This window comes from Belonocnema kinseyi, chromosome 5 (assembly GCF_010883055.1).
Source record: "Belonocnema kinseyi isolate 2016_QV_RU_SX_M_011 chromosome 5, B_treatae_v1, whole genome shotgun sequence".
Classification (NCBI taxonomy): Eukaryota; Metazoa; Arthropoda; class Insecta; order Hymenoptera; family Cynipidae; genus Belonocnema; species Belonocnema kinseyi.
Genome location: NC_046661.1, coordinates 90,822,870 through 90,825,360, shown reverse-complemented (window position 1 = coordinate 90,825,360; position 2,491 = coordinate 90,822,870).

The following is a 2,491-nucleotide window of genomic DNA, read 5'->3' as shown; positions in this document are numbered from 1 at the left end:
GCTGAAAAGTAACCATTTTTGTTTGAAAAATCCATTTTTATAAGGAAAATTCTTTTTTTGGCTTGAAGGTGCCACAATTTAGATAAACTTTTATTTCTTATTTATTCCTTGAATGAAAAATCTTTATTTGTTGTAAATTCCTCTTTTAGGTTAAAATTTTTTTAAATTTCATCCCTTTTGATTGAAATATAAACTATGACACTTTTTTATTGGGGATTTATCTTTCTATGTTGAAAATTCAAGTATTATGTTGAAAATTTAATTATTTTGTTTAAAATTCAAGTATTTTGTCAAAAAGTCATCTTTTATGGTAGAAACGACATTTTGTTCAAATGACTTGATCATTTAAAAAATTTAAAGTATAAGAAGATTAAAATTTTATTATGTAAATATTCTTAATCAAGAAAAAAAAATAGTGAAGACAAAATCAAGGAATTTTGAAAATAAAGTGGGGGGGGGGTAGAGATATTTTGTAACGAATTCTTACAGGTGAGGGGGTCGTAGAAAGGGCCTATAATTCTTTACATAATTTAAGTATGGCCCCTCATACACTTCTTTCTTTACTTGGGCGTCTGTTTGGATTTGATTATTCCACCACGCATCACCACACATTCTTCCTACAACCGCAGTACCACACACTTTAGTCGCCCTCTTACCAATGACATCCTGACTTATTTTAAACATCTATTCGCACTTTTTGCTTCTTTAGATCATCAATCTTGATTTTCGATTCTCTCGTTTTTTTTTCTTTTGGTTCTCTTTCTTCTCCATCACTAACCTGAGTTTATTTTATTGACTAGAACCTAATAATCAGTATTGGATTCGAAACTCTTTATGACCCTTATATCTTTGGCTAGCTCTCTTAGTCATTTATCCGTAACAACGAAGTCAATTAATATTAGGTCAAATTCTAATTGCAACATATATATATATATATATTGCAACAAATGCTAATGTTAACAGAACAAAATCAGATAAACTAATAATTCTAAGAATTTAAAAATAGGACAATTGAAAATTTAGGATTTAGTGTAAAGTATTTAAAATGTTAATTTAGGGAAATGGAAATAAGGTCAAATAACAATGCCAGCAAACTAAAATTAGGTCAACTTCTAATTTCGACATGAGAATATTTCAACAAATGCTAATGTTAACAAATCAAATTCAGATAAATTTATAATTCTGAACAATTAGAATTAGGTCAAATGATAATTCAGACTTCAATGTAAAGTATTGCAAATAAGAAGTCGGCCAAGTATCTTTACCTTTAAATGAATATTAAGTCAAGTTGTTTTATCGGCATATGAAAATTGCAACAAATGCTAATGCTAAGAAACCTGTATCAGATAAATTTATAATTCTGGAAAATTAATATTAAGAAGAATAAAAATGTAGGCATCACTGTAAATAATTAAAAATAATAATTAGGTCAAATAACAATACCAACAAATATTAGGTTAATTTCCCAGTGGGCGCAAAGTTTATCGTCGTCTTTACGACATCGTTACTACAAATTTACGACATCCTATCTCCATGTCGTTAAGGTGTCTTTACGATGTCGTAACTAAGTCGTATGATCTGACGATGTCTTTACGATATCGCAAAGGCACCGAAACGACATGGACATAGAACGTCGTAAAGTTGTCGTAAAGATGTCGCAACGATGTCGTAAAGATGTTACAACGATGTCGTAAGGATGTCGCCAAATTTTGTGCCCACTGAGTTCTAATTTCGACATATAAAAATTGCCACAAATGCTAATCCTAAAACAAATACCACATAAATTTATAATTCTGACAAATAAAAATAGAGTAAAATGAGACTTTCCGCTTAAATGTGAAGTATTGAAATTACTAATTGAGTCAAATAAAAACACAAGCGAATTATTATTAAATCAACCTCTATTTTCCACTTATAAAAACTGAAACTAATGCTAATGCTAAAACCAAATTGTGATAAATTCATAAATCTGAAAAATTAAAATTAGGTCAAATGACAATTTACGCAATATAAAAATATAAGAAAATATAAAAATTGCAACAAATGCTTATGATACAACCAAAATCAGACAGATTCATAATGGACATTTGGACTTGAATCTAAAGTATTGCCAATAATAATTAAGTCAATTAACGATATCAGCAAATTCATAATAGGTCCATTTCTAATTTCCATATGCGAAAGTTTGCTACAAATTTTACCGCTAAGAAACCAAAATCAGATAAGTTTATAATTTGGACAAAGCAAAAGGAGGTCATATGACAGTTAAGGTTTTGAAGTAAAGTATTTTATACGCTAATTAAGTCAAAATTACAACACTAGAAAATTAATATTAGGGCAACTTCTAATTTTGACATATAAACATTGCAGCAAATTATTATGCTAAAACAAATATCAGATAAATTTTTTATTCTGACAAATGAAAATTAGGTCAAGTGATATTTCAGGCTTAAATCTAAAATATTGCAAATAATAATGATGTCAAATAACA